We start from the raw sequence: 20242 nt of genomic DNA on the forward strand, positions 1-20242 counted from the left end.
GAGTCTGTCTTGTTTCAGTTCTGTAGTGGTTTGGTCCAAAATACTCATTACTGTTTATCTTCTGTGAGATAAGAATTAGGAGAAATGCAAAGCAGGCACCAAACTTGAAAGAATATAAAGCAGTTTATTAACAGACCTAAAAGAGGAAAGGAAAAAAAAATTATACCACCTTCAGAACTCTCCTCCTCCCCCCACCTTCCTCCTTTCTCCCACTGACAATGCGAAAAGACAACCCTTAAGATGTTCAGTCTGTTTACCACTTCCATAATAACCTTGTTCAGTCCATTTAGAAAGAGAAGTCTCTTCTTGCTCATGCTATGAAAACATTATCACAACGAGACAGCCGCCCACTTCCAAATATTGTTCAGTCCATTTAGGAAGAGGAGTCTCTCTGCCTGCGTGTGAGTCCCTTCCCCCGACTTGCAGCTTTTCCCGCAACTGCTTTCGAGGGTCCACTCTTGAAGTTTTTTGGGGTACAATTTTAAGGTTGAGCCGTTCAGAAACAAAAAGAGAGGCCCTTCTCCTTCCCTGGGAGCAAAGGGTCTTCCTCATCTTCACCTCTAGGACTATCTCTGGGAGCATCTCTAGGGACTGAGGTTTTCTCCTTTCCTGTTTGGAGCAAAAGTCCTCATCTGGTTCATCTCTCCCTGTCCAAGCTTCTCATGAAATTACAGCTGCGTCAGCATCTGCCTATCTCAGCGCAGGTGCTTTTGCTTACGAGTTGAACACTCCACCCCCCATATCTTCATGAAATTACAACAGGATACTCTGATATATCATAGCTTCACAACAGAATTTCAGCTTTAAGCATCTCCTCTCTCTCTTCCTTCAGGTTTTCAGCTCTTCACAGCAATAAAAGGGTTAATCTCACCTCGGCCTTGCAGCTTTGCAGCTGGAATGTTGAATTTTCTTTATCGAAGTGGAGAGGGGGGAGAGCCGAGCCGCTCCGGCTGCCCACGGCAAGGCAGTGGGGGGGGTTCCACAGCTGGAACAGGTCCATCGGCTCCAGGATGGCCGTGGCCCGGCCCGGCCTGGCCCAAGCAGGGCCTGGCCGGGCCCGCTGGCCCCCACACGGGGCCCGCAGCCACCTGTCCCAGCGCCGGAAACGAGAGAGAGCTTGGAGGGGGAGTTTGCCTATTCTTAAATGTGGATCACAGAGGTGATCACAACTTTAAGTGGCTTAGAGAATTGTCCATATTCAAACTGGCCAGCTGATAGGTTCTATCAGTTCCCAGAGGAAACTATAAGCACCCCTTAGCAAGGACATCCCTTCCGGGACTATGCTTGCTAACCTATGACAAGTTCATATATTATTATTTAATAATATGGTCTGATGGATAATATAACTGGTTATTTGTTTGATTTTCAATCACCAAAGAGGACTAATGCATGATGTTTCCAATATTTGTACAGACTGGTGATGATTGTATCTATGTTATTAGAACAAGATGTTTTCTTTCTTTGGCTTCATTTCAGAAGGGCTGAATGTAAATATTATTAATATCCTCTGTATTATTTATACTCATTTTGGCATTTGAAATGGGTAAGTTAGAAGAAAGTTTTTACAATCATTCATGTAAAACTTGGAAGAGCTGAAGTCAGCTGAATTTTTTTTTTTTTTTTACTATAGGTTTTTTGGGAGCTGTTCTGGCTTTTATTGAGACTCCAAATTTGTGGCAAACTATCACAGTGAAAACTGTTGGTATAAATGCTTTTCTTTTGAATATAATCAGGAACATGTCAGAGGTAAACCCAGATAGGTCCAGATATGCCCAGATAGGTCTTGAACTTCCAAAAGTGCTCTGTCTGGATGGTCAGCAGCAGATTTTACACTTCAGGTGCCAAAAATATCAAGTGATTGTGAGAGATCTATAGTGACAAAAAATGATTCCTTGCTTAGGAATAGGCTATAAAGTCATTAAAGCATCCTTAAAGTAAGGGACTCTCAAGCTTTTAGAAGTCTTTAGCCTTAATCTTCTGGATTTTAGAATATGCATAGGAAAAAAAATTAGCTGTATAATTCCTGGGGAAAGCATTCTAGCATCTTTGGAGTCTAGAGTTTTTGTCTACAGCTAGATGTATCTCCATCTACAATGGTTCTATCATGGCTCTTTCTGTTGTCTAGAGTGGAGTGAACAAAGCCTGCAGAAAATCATCTGAAGTACACAAGAAATATTCATTCCTTCTAAAATTTCCAAATAGATGCCTGGGGTATGAAGAAGAGAAAATGTCATGGGAAGGGAAATAATTTATTACAAAAATGCTACAGGACAATCTATTACTGTAAAATTGTTCCAATTTCTCTAAGTGGATGATTTTCAAGAGAAAACTGACTTATGAAGGAAGAGGAATGTTTCTGAGAATTAATATAGTCCACCTAAAAACTTGTGGGATCTTTTGTTTAAATGCTTGTACTAAGCCAGTGTAGGAGTGAGACCATTTGCAGCCAAAGTTTCTTTTCCTTAATTTTTTTCCCAAATGAAGAAAACACAACAACAACCAACCAACCAAACAAAAAAAAACCCAAAGGAAAAAAACATCACTTAGGGCAGTCTCAACAGGACTGAAGACACTGTTTATTCCATCTGCATTTCTGGTGTAATTTTTCGTGGTCATTGACACTACTCTTTGCTTGTTGTATTAACTCCTTCAGTGTCACTTCCAAGGGTACCCTGATTTTTAAATGAGTGAGCTCTCAGAACTGTGAGCTCCTTAATATGGACTCACATTTTTGCAGCTAAATACTAAATAGGCTGTTCACTCATAGAGGGTTTATTTCTTTTTTCCTTAAAACTAGCAAGATTTCCAACTGGAGGATCAGAGAAAAGAGAGGGTCAATACCCGTGGTATGAAAACAAAACTAAGTCACTCCTCGTCAGACAGGTACATGCCAAAATTCAAAGAAACTTTTTAAGGTCTGAAGAAATAGGTTTTCTTTCTTCATACCTTTTTCACCCTTGAATATTGACATCTTTTCTGTCACTTTCCTTGCAGACTTTCCTCATCCAGCTATGAGTTTTATTCAAGAACCAAGAACAACCAGAAACAGAAACCACACTAGAATAAATATATGTTTCTGTTTCTCATGTTAATGATCTAGGTGGTAAACTCTACTGCTTCAGGTTTCTGATGCAGAATCTGCTCATTTACCCTTTATAGAAGTCATCAGTATCCTATTGAATTGAATCAGATACATTTTATTTCCCTCTAATATGAAGGAAAAAATCAACTGCTGAAAGAAAATAACTTCAGTGAGTGGTTGGCTATGAACTTTGCAAATTCGCTTTATTGTGTGTATCTCTACTAGACAAGGCCTTGAGCAATCTCCTCCAACTTTGAGATTAACTGCACTTTGAACAGTTTCTGAAGGGGCCAGGACCTCAGACGGGCCCTTTCCACCTATATTTTTCTATGACTTTATACATGTAATATGTATGTATTTATAGTCAACATACATGTGTGCACCACATAGATACAGGTATATGCTTTGTTCTTTAAAATAAAATAAAAGGTCAAATTGTATTTTTGTAGGCTTGGCCACATTGCAAACTCATGCTATATAACTCATTCTTCCCTCACTGCATTGTGGTTGCTGTTGTTGGACTACTTGTTAGATTGCTTTTTGGTGCTTTTTTGTGACATATGTAAGTTTTATTCACTCATATCTATAATCAGATTTTATAGAAATTATCCGTGAGACTCTGACCTACTTCAGTTTCTTTGTTGCCATACAAAACTAAGCTCTTCCTGGAATCTCTGTGTTTGCAGGAGAACAAGTGCCAATAATCAATGAACATCAAAGCAGAATTAACTGCTGTATCCCAGAGCTGCTGTCTTTCTGGAGCCACAACATGGCAGCTCACTGAGGTGCAGATGCCCAACTTAATGACGCAGTGTGAAAGGCAGGATGGAGGAGAGCTCTGCTTGCCAAAGCCAGGAATTTCTTAAGGGTGATGTTTCTCTTATGAGAGAGAGGAGCAACAAAGTACCTACAGTGTGTGTACAAAGGAAGTGAGTATGCTGACCAGGCTGGAGAGTATTTGGAATTAATAATTGTTCCTAAATGACCATCCACCATGAGGGAAAATTCAGTGTGTGATGAGACAAACTGCATCAGTGTCCCATCTACAGGGAACACAGTTGGAATATTGATGTTGAAAGTGTGGTTGTAGCTGTGTCTTCCCCTATTCATAGATCTTCTGCTCTAAAAATTGAAGAGAACTCAGCAAGCTTTTGGTAAGTACGAACAAAATCTGCAGGCTAACCCAGAAAAGGGAAGAGAACTGATATAAGAATGCTTAAAGTGTTTTCTCTCTTAATAAAACAAGTACAAGAACTTCCAGTTTTATTAATTTCTCCTTTGGGTACTTTCTTGCATATCCACTTCTCCTAATGTGGAGTTTAGGGAAGCATTAATAGCTTTTTTTTTCTTCTAAAATGATTCAGAATGGTTGGTCACACTATACTGGAAGTGTCAGAGTCTGTTTGGGATGCTTCTTGCCTTTGTGAAGTGGATTTACTTTTCTTATAAGGAGGTTCAAAGTTTATGACTTTAAATTCCAACCAGTGTGTTGAGTCCCTTCTGTTGATCATATTCCACCAGGTTATGTGCAGAAATATTTGTTTCATTGACCAAACACAACGAAAAAGTAATGGGACTGATGCTTAAGCTATTTTTGGTCTTACTCATAGCTATCTGCTGATAACAGATAAAGACAGGAGTAAAATACAGAATTTTGGTCATCCTTTTCTAAAATGTAATTGTTCCACCTACAAATAAATGAGCTGCGGTTTTAATAAGCAGTTTTCATACAGCACCTTCCATTTTCAGAGCTCTCAATTGTTGTATCCTGTAATCCAGTTATGGCTTATTTATCAGATTAACTTGGTGAAAGTTTTAATTGAGCCAAATATATAGCACTATAAGACTGATGAAATTTCATGCCTCTTTTTTGTTGGCGTAATATTACTGTACCTCTGATTTCCTCAGAAAACCCTTTTTTTTGGCTCTGGTGTTTGACAATGAGCTAACATTCAAAATGCAAACAGAGAGACTTTACACACTGACTGCAGTAAAAAAGCATTTTGTTCTTATTTACAATATATGAAGTAATGGGGGAAAAGTGATTCCAGTACCATCCTAAAACAAATTTAAGTTATCTCATATTGAAGGAAAAATGGCAATTTAAAAGAAAAAATCTATAGCAAACACAGGAGAACTGAAATAGCCTAAGCTATTAAATAATTTTTTTAAAAATCACAAAATTGCTAATAAATTGACCAAGTGGAATAAGACAAATTGAAAAATATTTGTTTCATTTTCCATACGAGAAATTTACATAGGCAAAGTTCAAAGCAATGCTTGTGAAGTTTCAGGTGGAATTTCAAATTAAAAACATCACCTACTTCCTTTTTTGTCTAATTTGCCATATAGGGAAACACTGATTTTAGTAGTTTTATTACTATATCAGCTGTTCAGCATAGGTTGAGAAAACACACCCAAATGATGTTGAGATTTTTCACTGTCAAAATAGCAAACACCGAGGTAGGAATATGAGTTGAGAGCTGAAACAGCTTTTGCAAAGCCTGATAGACCAGAGCTGATACTTCTGAGGAGAAAACATCAGGTGTCAGAGAGATGTCTGAGAAATCAGATTTCGGGTTCTGAGCTCTGTGTGATGACCAGTATAGACTCTAACAACTATTAGCTGACCAAGGTTTCCTTTTTTATAGTTATCTGAGTTCTTAAATGAATGGCTTTTTTGTTCCTGGGTTGCTCTCCCAAAACACATTGGTTGTCCACAGTTATGTATTTTGGTGAATATCAGGAAGCCACATTGTCCTGTTGCAATCAGTTTTACTGTGCGTGGGTATGTTTCTTTGTCAACAATATGGGGAAAATTGCTGAGGTTTTAAAGGAATTTAAGAAGTAGAATTTTGCTCTGTTTCACCATGTGCATGCTTCAGAAAAATGAGAATATTTTATTAAGGGATTGTGTCTCCAGATTCAAGGGGGAACTAAAGTGTAAAACAATCAGCTTCACTTTCCTTGATCTAGTTTCTTTTCTTTTCTGATACCATGTATTTTGTCTTCAGGATTAATCTTTCTGATAATTTGCAAACTGAAATCCTTTTCAGTGTGATTACAGGATTACTCAGCCTTTCATAGCTGGTTTTATTGAGACTAATAAGACGAGGCTGAAAAACATCCAGAACCTGTGAAAGGTTAATCTTGTTCTTAACTTCACTGTTGCTGCGATGTAAAATGCATAGTAGTCTTTTCAATCTTATATTGAATTTTGTATTGCTAGGTAATGTGGCACACTTTGAACTTACAGGGGAGACTTGGGAAAATTAAAAAATAAACCATACTAAAAATGCAGATATCCTACAAAATTGTATGAAAACTATCTAAGCAAAGTGAGGAAAGTCTGAATATTCTTTGAAATTAAGGAGCAGTGGGAAAATCTACAGTCCAGGCTTGAAGAGGTGGAATCATGTAAAGGAATAATGTATCTAGCCAATAAAAATGTATTGTAGGAAGGAATGGTAACAGAAATTTGCAAGTGCAGTGAAACATAAAAAATTTAATATAGAGGAGAAGATAATCATTAGTGAAGGAATTTGAAGGAGGGAAGATACTGATGGAAAATATGTCAAGTGCCATGGTGATAACTAAAAAATTTTGGGGCATTTTTGTTAAAAGATGATAGATATGACATTATGCTTGTGTCACTAATATTCTCAGTTACAGGGAGTCAAAGAAAGTGCTAAAACCAGTAATGTTTTGTCAAAGAAATATAAGTTTTAACACTGCAATAAATCACTGAGATAGTTTAAACACCAGACTATTAAATAAGCTTTGGGAAGATATGGCAGAGTGTTAGCATACATAGTCCAAATGTCTGGAAGATGCCTTTGTGCAGCAACCTGGATAGAATACTGCAGTACATTTCAACATCTATTACAGTCCTCATCATTCAATAATGGTGTCTAATGCTGAAAGGTGAATTACTAGGTAGCTGAAATGAAATGTTCTGAACTCCAAAAAGGTTTAGATTTCACACATTTGATAGCACACTGATATTGCATAATGATTTTTCTCATCTCACAACACTAATTTCTTGGTGATAATTCAATTATAGTATTTTATAAACATTCTTAGTCCTCCTCTGGCATCAGTTACGTTTTAGTTATAATTAGTTTTTCAAATACGTAATAAAACACAGAATACAATTTGGAATCCCAGTCAACCTTTAAATCATTGTGCTGTGCTCTTTAACTTCTAATCTAATGCTTTCAATGCTTGTCTTCAAAAAAATGTAGATACCTTTTTATTCTTGTCAAGTAGAAATTATGTTTAAACCCGAGATGGAATATATTGACCCTATTGTTTACTCTGTTAAGTGGTTTCAGAACAACCAAAAAAAGTGTTTGTCTTACCAAATCTTATTTACATATGTCTAATCAATTTCAGTTGCTACAGAACTATAAAAATCAGTTGTGAGTCAATTCTGGTTAAACCCAGCGACAAAATGGAGTGGAAAAATTTTAATCCAATCCTTTGGTCTGTTAGCTATCTTTCATTCTTATTAAGGCTCAATATAACTCAGAGCTGACCTTTGTTAAATCCTTAGTCAGTTTATATTAGTCCAACCTTTTTTTATTTTTACCAAACTTGCATTTGCACTAGGTGGGACTGTGACTTTTTGCTGTGACTGTGGACTGCTCCCGTTCTGCTTCCTGAGATGCCACTCTGGGACCAGAACTACCAGTCTCTACTTATGCATTTAGAAATACTTATGCCAGAAGTTCTGCCTCTGCCGCTTCTCCACCTCTCGTCTCCCCAAAATGGGTTCATACCACCTCCTCTTGAGCAGAGAAAGCAGTCATTGACATAATTTTAAACTGGTTTTGAACTCTGTCTATGCACAACATCACAGCTAAGGCTGCACAGCAGCACAGGAGGAAATCCATCAATGGCACTTTAGCCTAGCACTATGGCAATGCCACACAGAGAAGAAAAGAACCACATTATGGCATTCTTCTAACAAAAATGCTTCAAGCTAAGATAAATGGGAGAAGTTACTTCAATTTGGAGTAATTATGTTGTTGAAATATTTTCAACACCACATGATGTAACTTAACCCTGATTGCCAGTGCTAACCAGCTTCCTTTAAAGAAGAAATAAATATTTACTATGGAAAGAGAAGATTATATGTAATATAGAGAGACAAGGTCTAAGCCCATAAAAATCTAACCAAAACCAAATCCTTTAGAGAAAAGGAGTGAAATAGTCACTAGACAAGATGGAAAGCTGACTACTATTTATTTGTACAAGAATTGATTTATGTAAGACAGAGATTCTCTTAGGTCTCTTCATGCATCCAGTAGAAGTTATTTTTTCAGGTCATGAACGTTTGTGAGGGCAAACAACTTTCAAACGGTCAAAAAGTAACTTAGATTTTTGCAAAAGTCTTACAGCATCTCTGCAAATACTTGCAGTGTAATTGAAATACGTACAGGAGCTCAGAAGGGGCAGAAACTTCTATACAGGCATAAGTCTGGTTCATGTTGTCATGACAGCAAAACCTGTGACAGTGCTATAGTTTTCTACAGACCAGAAGCACTTAATCATAATATAAAATTATTAACTTAAGTCAAGTTACTTCTCAATTTGGTGACTCTTTTTCCATCTTTGTCTTACTGATAACTTTTATTATTCTTTTTCTGGAAAATGCATGTATTCTTCTATTTTTATTCATAACACAATTTCAAATTTTTTATGATTCTGTACCATCTAGAATTATATTTTTCATAAAAGATCTGTTAATGAACACAAGACACAGAATTAGAGAAGCTAGAAATTATATGTTCTTTTTCAGTTGAGAGCTTTAACTCTGTTTTGACATGGCATCAGTATTTTCAACATCTTATTTTTTAGTGATTTGATGTAATTGTCTTGAGTAGAAGGGATAATAGATATGATGCCAGTAATATTTCAGCTGGTTTGTTTTCTAGAATTTTTTGGTTTGACTTTCTTTTAATTCTGTGAATCATAAGTCACTAGCAAGACACATCTCCCTACTTCCTAAAGTAGAACTTCACAGGCAATACTTTCCACAAAGAATTTTATTGATGGAAGAAGTATTGATGGGCTTCTAAGATTCTGTGGAAAAAAAAAAGCTCTGGACTGGCTTTGTCTTTGTTTCAGACTCTATTCCTTGCAGCATAGCTGAGAGGCAGACATCATGCGTTACCAGAAGAAAGAATAGATCTGTGGCCTGTGAAGTTTTGGACTGTTTCTCTACCTTTTCAGCTTAAGAAATTAAGAACAGTGTGAGATGAAGCTGCCTTAATGGTAATGTATAAGGCTAGTCAGGACAGATTCCAGCTGTCTTTTACTCGGAATCTGGAGGAAGAAGGCAATTCCTGAACATAACACTTCAAACAAACCTGGCTGCCCTTTCCTGATATGAGAAGAAACCAAAAAAAACCACATTTGTGCTATTAAATGTAATTTTTCTCAAACTTTGGGCAAATAGCCCACTTTCTTTTGTTATAATTTGGAATGGCTTTGAAGCAGAAACCTCCAAGGAGGGTCTGAAACAATTTCCAAGAAAAAGACTGTAATTACTTTTTAGTGCTTTGTTCAGTGAACTGAAACAAAGCCCTAGGCAAGGGAGAAGTTTGTGCTTGTTTGCCTGTAAACTCCATGTATGCAGTGCCATTACCCCAGTACCCTACTGTAAGGTGTGTGTATGATGCTCTGTACCTATCTCAACCCCAATTGGTGCTGCACATTTTGGTATTGCTGCATAATTTACCCAGGGGATCTGTTTTATGGCTCTTTCTCTCAAATTGACATTTTCCAGTAGGTTCCAGAAAACAACAGCAAATTACTATGTAAGTGCATTTCTTGGAAAGAAATAATGAAAATTCAGAGTTGAATTACCCCAAATACAGGATTCCAGTCTGAGTGTTGCTCAGGATCTCCTGGAGTGATTTGAATTCTTAGCTCTGTTAAGAACAAACACAAGGTGTATTTTTGAAGATGTCATACTATGAAAGAATAATTCATTCACAATGCTTTCAAAATTAGCTTCTTTTCACTGTCAGTATAGTTCCACATAATGAGATAGCAGTCTTTTTTTCCCCCTTCTTCTTAGCTGGAGAAAGGTACCCCAAAAAAGAGCTTGTTCCTTCTGCCATGTTTGAAATTCAAAGCTCTTCTGTACCAGGAGTAAAGGCCATGTTAAGGAAGATGTCTTTTAGCCCACAGATTTATAATTTGGCTACAAATACATAAATTTCAAGAGAAGGATCCCTATTAAAGAAGTGGGTTGTTTGCCACAGGTTTAGTAGTTAACCATTAAAAGAAAAAAGAAAAAAAATTCCCTTCTGGCCAAAAGGAGAACACTTAAAAAATTTATCATTGAGTTTGTATGGCAACTTAATGTCATTTCTGGCCCTGACTCAAGCAGATGTGCTGTAATACCAGAGGAAATGTGGTAGCTCTTCAGGAAACTCCATGGCTGCTTTCTCCTTTTATATATGTCTGTTTTGAGTGAAAGGAAAGGTCCTAACAGGAAGAAAAAGAGAAATTTTAGATGAGACATTACTAAAAAAATAATTGAAGCAGTTGGTTGTGAGCCTGAGATTGCATTAGACATATAACTGAAATTGATTTGAATCTGTGCTATAACATTATGATAATGAAGTCTGTGGCCTCACCAAAAGATTATAAACATGACTTTTAAACTCCTTTTGATACTCTTATTACAACTGCACTTAAATTCATTATGAGTTGCTAGAAGGTCATCTTGTTACAAAACATGCATAGTTGGCACAACTCAATATGCTCTGGTAAGTCCTAAAAACCAGCTGAGTAAAGAAAAACATTTGAAATAAATATACTGGATATCAGATCTTAGCTTGCATTATACTAAGGGGCCGATGTCAGTTTTGAGCCCTAAAGCTCATCAACACCATCATAAATTTCATTTGTTAACCATATTGTTCCTTCTATTATGATAAAGTTTGTTGCTTTCCGCATGACCTGGATCTTTTGACCTACACGTACTCATCTCTTAAATTTGCTGTGCCAACAGTCACTTCACACTTTAATACTTTGGGGAGTTTTTTCTCTGATTTTGTGGGTTACTTTAGTAAAAGAATGCCTGGACATAGCAGAAGTGCTAACTAATACCTGTGTTTGAGGTTTTATTTTTTATTAAAATCTGAAGGAATGTAGAAGGTCTCAAAAAAGACATATATTTCAATCAAATTATTTAAATGTTGTATTTCTGAGGTGCTAAACTAATCAAGTACAGTTGAAACGTGACTTACTGGTCTGGAAAAGGTAAGATTTTTAAATCCCTATTTAATATTGTTTTACTTACTCATAATAGTCTGACTGTTTTGTAAGACCATTGGAAATAAAGCCTTTTTTACAATGTTATAGTTTTTTGAATATTTTAGAGAGTCTTATGAGCTAACCTTGTTACATAAAAAAATTACTTAGGAAAATTGCAAGGTATTTTACCCAGAATATACATGCATATAGGAACTGCTATTGTGCTTCCCAATACTTGTAGAATGTCAAGAGGGGAGAAGATGTGTATGGTACACAAATGTTAGGAGAATCTGGTAGGTATTTAATATGGAACAAATATGTATAGCTGTTAAGAAGATCATGTCAGAGTTGAATAATGTCTTTGTTTCTTCAGGAGTCTTAGCTGTAAGAGTTTTAGCTGTAAGAGTTTTAGCTTGCAAGACTACTTAAGCAGCAGGGGTTCTTCATGTTCTTCGGAGCATGTTTCCCCTGATATCTGTCAGAGGTGCCATGGCTTCTAGCAGTGTCAACCAGGTTTTCTAAAGATCACGAAATTTGCGGATATTTCTGAAGGCTGAGGGAAACTGAAAGCCTTCAGCAGTCATCTCAGTAGTACTACCTTCAACTTTCCTCCCTTTCCCTTTCAAACTGCGAAGCAACCTAAAGACAGATGAAAATATTGCCACCTTTTAGGCAATATTTGAATGTAAACATGTGACTCAAGGTAGCAAAAAGCCATCTTTAGATACATATAGATTAAGACAGCCTAATTCAGAAAATCCAGAGGAACTAAGAGCTTTAACGGATTTCCAAAAATAAGTTAATCTTTTAACAACATACATATGCCCTTAGGAAAACTACCATCATCTATTTTTAAGGTATTTGCCAGATAAATTCTTTGGAAGTCATATCGTAAGGTTTAGTTTCCTCAAAACCCAAAAAAAGTCATTCAGATTGTGATATTTGATATCTACCTGTTTACTTTTTTATTTATAAGAGATGAGTGATCAGAAGATGTAGATCCTTGTGAAAGGAGGTGGCAGGTTGTTGCTGCTCTAGAGGACCACATGAGCCTTCCGTTTCAGCAGTGAGACTAGACAGCTCACAGGCAGATAAAGAGGTAAAGAAATGCACTGGCAACCTGCAACTATGAAAACACTATTGAAAGAAGGGATGAGATAGACAGACCTTGGAGGTGGCAGAGACAGTCAATGCAGAAGTTGCTGCATCTCAGAAACCTTCTATAGTGCTACAAGAAAACCTGAAGCAAGGAAACTCTGAGAAGACAAAGATTTTTGTACCTAATCTGTCTGAAATGTCTGTCTTGATTTAAAAAGTATTCCAATTTATAGGTTAATAAAAACATTGATAAAAGTAATTTTATATTTTAGGACATTCATCATAAAGAAAAATTTTAGATAAACTTCCTCAAAGCCCTGTCTGACTCTAGGTCTTGCCACAAAGATCTACAAGTGAAAAACCCTTTGCCTGTGATCAAGGAAAGAAAGAATAATATTGATAAAATAAATATGCTTCATTATTATTTTAATGATATTTTTATGATTATGAAACACATGTGAAATGATATGGGTTGCAAAGACCATGTACCTCTTCAAAGCATCTTGTGTTAGTACAGCACCAAATCCAATTTGGATCACAGCAAAACTAGCTGTCAGACATTACGGCTTGAAGTGCCCTGAGATTTTGAAAAAAATGTAGGTAGTTGTCTGACAGATCCTCTGGTCTCCAAAACTCTGGTGTCACCTCTTGGTCATTTGTGAATTATCATTCAAAGTCCACTGAAATCAACAAGAATAATTCAGTGAATTTCAAATTAGATTAATATTACATTATTACTCCTATTAGATTATCCAGATGTAAAATATCATTACAGTCTGAAGGAAGTGCTGAAGGGAACTTAACCATCTGTACCACAGTATCTCAGGAAAATAATGGAAATTCTGGGAGCCGCTAATGATAGAAAAGTGATAGACCCCCAAACTGTTCTTTATAATGAGAATGTTATTCTGTATGAGCAATTTAATGAGAGCGTTCTGCTCTGCAAAGGATAGTCATATTGCATCGTTTTAGGATGTTCCTACAGGTGCGGTTTGACTTGCTCTTTATTCCATTTTCCCAGACCTTTGCACACTTTGCTAACATGCTAATTAAGTTCTGAACCTTCTTCTAAAGCAATTCAACTACTTCCCTCAAAGAGAATACCTGATCACAGATGATGGAAGAGTATGCTTCAGAGCCTCATCCAAATGCGTCCATCAGGGGTATGGTTTATGCCAAGTTTGGCTCCCCCAACTGATACAAACAATGTATTTGGAGACTTTTCCCTTCAAAGGCATCATGCCTTGCACAGAAACTCTGGCATCTTGTACAAACACTGCTCTGGTGGGCTGCAAGAACAGTTATTTTGGTACAATGAAATGAGAAGCCACACACAGACTTTTATCTCATGACTACCAGGAGTAAAGTGTGGTTTTGAGAAGATATAAACCAAGTGCTATGGGAAGTGGATGAATTCAGTTTGCTAGAAAGTGCTACAGCCTGTGAAAACTGGAGAGGAGCCAGCTACCAGCAATTCACTAGGACTTGTGTTCTACTTATGCGTGCCATTCACAATACAGTTTAGAAAAATACTTAATAATTTTTAAAAGGATTTTTTACTTTGAAGTATAGTAGAGATTTTGAGATTCATAATGAATTTCAGAATTGCAGAGTCAAGTGTTTAAATGAATTTCTAATGGATTAAAATTTTAACAATAATATATTTCATATTTGTAGGAATTAGTTTAAGATGACATTGTAACAGCTAAGACATGGAAACACCTTGCTGAGCCACTCACACAAGTTTTACAACATTGTATATGGTAAAATGCACTACAGGTGCAAAAGCTTACCCATATGTCTTCATCTAGAAACACCTTCAAACTGTAATCACCTTAATTTAGTAGCTTCACCTTTACTATGTAGATTTTAATAGCAGCTGGCCTTGTTTAGTAGCTGCACTTTATTAAATAGCTGCACCTTTACCATGAGCCTTTCCCATGCAAGCCGTAGGGCAAAGTAATTAAATTTAATGAAAACTGTGCTTTCCAAACAAGGATATATGGCTAGTCATATGAAATGGTCAGTAGGCTAAATCATTTGTGGAGAAATTATCCACAGTACAAAGGTTAAGGTACTGTAGCTCAAAATATGAATTAAGACTATATTGTAAAGAACATAAATTGCAGAATTTCCTTGATGATAGCAACATAGGAACTTTTCCCTTCCAAGGCTTGTATGTCCCTGCAAGCTCAAGAACTCATGACAGCATTATTCAGTGAATGAGGATGGAGGCTGCTCTCTGGAGTACTATGGGAATGCCTACTTTTTTCAAAATAAATATCAAAATGAGAATCTGATTCTCACATTATATCTTTCTTCTCCTGTTAAGGGTGTTCTTAGCACCAGTCTTTGCACTCTTCTCCCTATATTATATTAGACAAGGACAGACTTCACAGCTTGAAGTGATTTAAGGAATAGAAAATAAACAATGAACTATTGATATACTAACAGGGACATGATTAACAGCAGAAGAAATGAACAAAAGAAAATATTGGTCTTAAAATTCTATCCTTTTTTATAAGAATGATTAAAAGCCCTTTAGAAAAAAACACTGAGTTCCATTCACTGGTGTTGTTTTAAGACGGAGGCAGTAAAAGATACATGACCTCTGCTAAAGAGACAGTCTTATTTCATCTTTTTGATCAAAATTGGTGAATGGAACACTACAATGATTTGATGATGGTGGGTTTTAAGGAAATAAAATTTTCTTTTGCTTTCTAAGGGAATAAAAAAAAAATTAACATTATTTTTATAAAAGATATTTCCTTGATGTTGAAAAACCTTTGCTTTCCACTAATGACAACATTAGTATTACCTCTGGAAATATTTACTTTTTCCCCTCAGAACTTTGTGTTTTGGGAATGTAAGCGGCAGTAAAATCTCTTGGGATTTTATCTACTAAAAGGTTCCCTACTATTTCCATCATAGTAGCATAGAAGTTTCATTGCTGGTATTGTTCCTACTTAATATACAAAACATTAATGGAACAATAACACTGTGAGATTTTTATATGTTTTGAATTTCAGTTCTCTCATATTGCTGTACAAAATGTGCAAGCTTTTTCAGTAGATAAAGTGATGTACAGCAGCAGTGAGATAAAAGCTGCAAACAGCAGTTATGAGATGCTTTTGATTAAAAAATGTACTTCATTTGAAAGATAAGCCTCAGAAATTCACCTCTGCTTGTAAAAGCACAAAAATTTATTCTTTGTTGTACAGCAGTAGCAATTAACTGAAAATATATTTATTTGAGTTAGTAGTTCTCTCTTTTCTGAGAACTGAAAATACTAATTAAGATAACCCTACATGGATACTTTCATTGCTGTGATATTTCTGCTTTAATGGAATAAAAAAATGGGGGGAATTTTTATTTATGTATATCTTTGGGAAACCTGATAGTACTCTGTTTCTGGCTGGTAATGTGTAGAGAATAATACATTCAGTTTAATTGTTTTAGAGGAATGTATTGCAGCTGCTCGTCTTCACTGGAATAATAGGAATATTTCACCCTTTTACTCAGTTTTGTAGCAATCCTGCTTATGTTCTGTCTTCTCACCCATGCAGTGTGCAGCCCCTGCGGAGCCCGGCAGTTTCAAGTGTAATGCTTTTCACTAGCAGTGTGAGATGTGTCTTGCCCTTGCTAAGAGCAAGGGTGACTTTTTAAATGGCCACCTTTAGCGAGGCTCATGATCCATGAGCCTGTGCTAAGCATCTCTAAGAGTCCAGGAGCTCATTCCTCCTTACACAGCATGCACATTTCCGTTCATAAAAAGGGAAATTCTGAGGTAGGCACAGGAAATGCAAGACATTGTGTCTCAGTTCTGTGCTTGCTCAGCACAGACCACCTTGCATACTCTCTTCTGCCATAGGCAGTCATTTCATCGTAAGAGCAGCAGTTAGTGGCCCCTTTATCCTCAAAACTATTTCCCTGTATAACCTCTTCTCATGAAATGTTTCAAGAGAAATACTGATCTACTGTACCATCACAAATGTCACAAAAACTGAATTCTTGGTAAGAGTCTCTTCTCTCATTTGGACTAGACATTACTTCTGGGATAAAAAATCTCTCTTCAAAATAAACATATATCTGTGAAATGTTTTTCATTTTGACAAGTGGGAGTTCCTCATCCACTCATAAGAAATGCATTTTGTCAAAAAATTTTGGTAAATTCTGTCTGAGAGCATTCATCTGTCATTTACCTATTCATTTTTCTGCTTTTTCTATCAGAAGTTGCTATTTGGTACACCCTGTCTCTCTGAAAAAAGCAATATTCTGCTTCAAGGCCAGGTCACAAATGTGAAGATGGAAAGAAGCATTATAATGCACTTTTATAAGTTTGCTCTACCCCCTGTACACAGTTGCAACCATTATCATAGGAACCTGTGTCCAGCTCCCTAACCTGACCTGCCCTTCTCCATAGCATCTTTGATACCCATGCCCTCTGACAGCAAAATGTCCAGGCTTGTAATACAAGGGCTTTTTCACCTTCCTTTCCATGGTTGCAGTCCATGGAAAACACAGCTGAGGTAATAATGAGGCCCATAAGCTGCAATATTACCACAGGGCTATGAATATGTTACATATTTCAGAGACAAAATAATGAAAAAGAGGAAAGAAATTTCTCTTGCTATGATAAATACTGATTTCTCTGGTCTTTTTGAAGAAACATTACACAAGAGAAGTTTTAATCACACTGTGGAGCAGTTCTCAATGATTCTTATCTGCAAAATCATTTTTGCAACTGATTTTTATAGTGAACACATGGCAGAACACCTTGTTTGTGAGCAGACATCTTTTCTTCTAAATGTGAGCTTGCTGACAGTCTTACCTGCAGTACCTGAAATGCAATTTTTGAGCCTTGAAGAGAGGAAGGAGAGAGAGGAAAATACTATCCAGTCTAGATTTTATTATCACATGTTACTCCATTGCCCTCAGCTTGGGGCAGAACTGGGCTTCCCATATGAAGTAGAATTGTTACACGTGGTTTGTATAGACATCTCAGCAGTTTTTAGCTTTGAAACACCATGAGATGATTTGTCCAGCTTTAAACCAGTTTTCAGATACAAAGAGGGTTAGAGATTTTTGCCACTGTGAACATGCATAAGCATTAATAAAGGCAGCTTGCTAAAACTTAACAAGGAAACGATAATGTATAAGTGAACCAGGGCATGAACTGGCTTTGTTGGTTTTTAATCTTTTTGCTTCTAACAACATACCCTTTCATGAGTGAGCAATACCATTGTTTCATAGAAGTGGATTTTGGAGGATGTAATCTGACACCTTCTAAGGAAAGGCTGTGTAGGGGTTTTGGGTATGTGTAGGGCCTGCCTTGTTATTGCAGTTGGAAGGAAGGAGGGCCTGCAAAAACTGAATCTAATAGTATGTGAGTATAAAACTGTGAGCTTTCATTAAAATATAGCTATCAAAATTCATCAAATGACACATGAAAATGGGAGATGTCCTCTACTCTTAGTATTTGACTGATCTGTCGGCATTCCAGGAAAGCCAAGACCCTTGTGCCCAACCAGTCTGTCAGTGTTCCATTAGTGGGACCCTTCACTGAGCAGTCCTGCTCGATTGGAGGGCATTTCAACTGACTTATTCAGGGACACACACCAGTGGCATAAAGGAGACTCCTCAGTGGGTCTTCCACTTTATTCAGTTATGTTCCCCACTTCCAGACACTGCCAGCATCGGTGAAGGACTCTTTACAGAGTAATGCCTTTTATTAATAGAAAATTGTGTCAGGTTAAGATTCAAGGATTGTCAGTGATAATATCTGACTGCAAAAACTTATTCAAAGCAACGCACAGACAAGCTCTAATCCCCGGTAAAATTATTCAGCATGCACAGAGTATGGTTCTTACCCAATAGGGGCCCCGGTGGAGGACACCACAGGTTCAGGCTGTCAGCTGATCCCAGTAGCTACAATGGAGTCTTCCTGACTTTCTTCCACCTGCAACCTACTTTTATACCATTTCTTTGTGTGTAGGTGGAGCTTGATGTCATAGTCATACTGAAGGTGTAAAATTCTTTTTAATTAAAATAAATTAAATTCTGTAAAATAAAGAATCTTTGTCATTGATTGGAGTAAAATTCACTTGCTTTGCTCTTAAAGTCTAGTTGATAAAAGTATAGAGCACATGCTCAGTGAGGGGTGGTTGTACCTTGTGGGTAGGTAACTTTGGGGTGGAAGTGTGCATTAATATTGCAATTAGGTTAAGGTTATAATGAACCAAACCAATTTCATCTGAGAGTGATTTCACCACTGTTGCTGGCTCGGCAGCAAGACATCTTCTCCTATCCACCTTGACTGACAAGTGCTATGCAGTTTATCAGCTGCAAAGTCCCATCAAGTTCCCCTCTCCGCAAGGATGTAAACAGTCTGTTCCACACTTCATTCCATCCCCCTTAGCAGGTGCTAAAAGTTGCAGATTGTGGGTGTGGGGAATCATCACGGAATTTGAGCATGCCAACTGCATTCCATCTAGGAAGCAGCAACTGCATTTCACCCTATAATTCCCATACCGTTATAACTTCTGTTAGGATGTGAGTATAACTACTCAGTTTCCTCTAATTTTACCTCCAGCCATCTTTTCACAACAGAGTTCAACAAAACCTGAATTACCACTTTCTCTCTAGCATTACAATTCAATTACTCCCTCAAATCTGAAGTAATTTTCGAGACTCCATCTTTTGTATTTTCAAAGTGTTTTAATAGAATATATTCGGTATCTGTAACAGATTACTTGGGGTTAGAGTCAATAGTTCACAATTCTCCTTGGCAATGTATGTATATTATTTGACAAGTGCAAGGGAAGCCTACACCACTGTAACCCTAGTGTTTAGAGGTTATTGGAGCACATAGATGTGTTTTGACAATTCAGCTTTTCTCATGTTCTTTTTAACTATTAGCAGTATTATCAGGCAAAGAAGTTGCATAAGTTTAATTTTATTACCCTTAGAGATGAAACATATAATATATACAGTATAATCTCCTTTTGCATGTATTTGCTGAACATTTATAATTAACAGTAATAGAAATGTGGTGTTTAATTTAATAAAAGCTGATAATTTCAATTTATGAAAATGTTTGTATCGATAATGTATTTATCATATGGCCTATGTTTCAGCATACTGTTTTCACTATACATTGCTTACTAAATTTATTAATTTTATACATGGTTACAGCAAACACCCAAAAAATTATAGTAGATAAAATAGCAAAAAGAAAAAAAAGCCAAAACACATGAATTCATAGCTGTTAAAGTGAAGGAGAAGGTTTCTTTTGACTTCTGTTGTCTATAGATTTAGGTTCTACAAACCAGAGTCCTTGAGCTGTGCGGAGTCTGCGAGGTGAACTAAAGGACAAATATTGTTTCAGGTAGCTGCTGTAAAACTGTCGCAGAATTCCTGTTCAGTAGAACAGCACTTATGAAGAGAGTTTTGATCCCATGGCATCTTAATTTTTATCTGCATTAAGATACCTCAGAATCATCTACATATGCAAACATGACAGCATCTCTTCGTATTAAAAAAAATTCCCTTGGTTTACAGGTACTGAACTGATCTGCCAACTCTGCAGGAAATATCAGCATTGAAAGTATAAGCTATCTGTGACCCTACATGTAAGTATAGGTCTCCATATTTGGGAATCTATATTTGAAAATTTTGACATGATTTAAAAAATATGCTGAAATGCCTAAGGACCAAGACTGGGTCTTTCAAAATAGTTATTAAACTACATTTGTTTGCAAAATTAAATTTTATATATAATTTAGGCTG

This window comes from Corvus hawaiiensis, chromosome 1 (genome assembly GCF_020740725.1).
Source record: "Corvus hawaiiensis isolate bCorHaw1 chromosome 1, bCorHaw1.pri.cur, whole genome shotgun sequence".
Classification (NCBI taxonomy): domain Eukaryota; kingdom Metazoa; phylum Chordata; class Aves; order Passeriformes; family Corvidae; genus Corvus; species Corvus hawaiiensis.